A 1,420-nucleotide genomic window follows, 5' to 3' on the forward strand; every position below is an offset into this window, starting at 1 on the left:
ACCCACTGAGACCCATAGGGACCCATGGGGGCCCACTGAGACCCATAGGGGCCCATAAGGACCCACTGAGACCCATAGGGACCCATGGGGACACACTGAAACCCGTAGGGACCCACAGGGACCCACTGAGACCCATAGGGACCCATAGGGACCCACTGAGACCCATAGGAACCCATGGGGGCCCACTGAGACCCATAGGGACCCATGGGGGCACACTGAGACCCATAGGGACCCACTGAGACCCATAGGGACCCATGGGGGCCCACTGAGACCCATAGGGACCCATGGGGACACACTGAAACCCATAGGGACCCACTGAGACCCACAGGGACCCATGGGGACACACTGAGACCCATAGGGACCCATGGGGGCCCACTGATACCCATAAAGACCCACAGGGACCCATAAAGACCCACAGGGACCCACTGAGACCCATAGGGACCCATGGGGGCCCACTGAGACCCATAGGGACCCATAAGGACCCACTGAGACCCGTAGGGACCCACAGGGACCCACTGAGACCCGTAGGGACCCATAGGGACCCACTGAGACCCATAGGGACCCACTGAGACCCACAGGGACCCATGGGGACACACTGAGACCCATAGGGACCCATGGGGACACAATGAGACCCATAGGGACCCATGGGAGCACACTGAGACCCATAGGGACCCATGGGGGCCCACTGAGACCCATAAAGACCCATAGGGACCCATAAAGACCCACGGGGACCCACTGAGACCCATAGGGACCCATGGGGGCCCACTGAGACCCATAGGGGCCCATAAGGACCCACTGAGACCCATAGGGACCCATGGGGACACACTGAAACCCATAGGGACCCACAGGGACCCACTGAGACCCATAGGGACCCATAGGGACCCACTGAGACCCATAGGAACCCATGGGGGCCCACTGAGACCCATAGGGACCCATGGGGGCCCACTGAGATCTGTAGGGACCCATGGGGGCCCACTGAGACCCATAGGGACCCATAGGGACCCACTGAGACCCATAGGGACCCATGGGGGCCCACTGAGACCCATAGGAACCCATGGGGGCCCACTGAGACCCATAGGGACCCATGGGGGCACACTGAGACCCATAGGGACCCACTGAGACCCATAGGGACCCATGGGGGCCCACTGAGACCCATAGGGACCCATGGGGACACACTGAAACCCATAGGGACCCACTGAGACCCACAGGGACCCATGGGGACCCAATGAGACCCATAGGGACCCATAAGGACCCACTGAGACCCGTAGGGACCCACAGGGACCCACTGAGACCCATAGGGACCCATGGGGACACACTGAAACCCATAGGGACCCACAGGGACTCACTGAGACCCATAGGGACCCATGGGAGCACACTGAGACCCATAGGGACCCATGGGGGCCCACTGAGACCCATAAAG

This window comes from Lagopus leucura, unplaced genomic scaffold (assembly GCF_019238085.1).
Source record: "Lagopus leucura isolate 7727_CA_CO unplaced genomic scaffold, USGS_WTPT01 34428-0_obj-0_obj, whole genome shotgun sequence".
Lineage (NCBI taxonomy): Eukaryota > Metazoa > Chordata > Aves > Galliformes > Phasianidae > Lagopus > Lagopus leucura.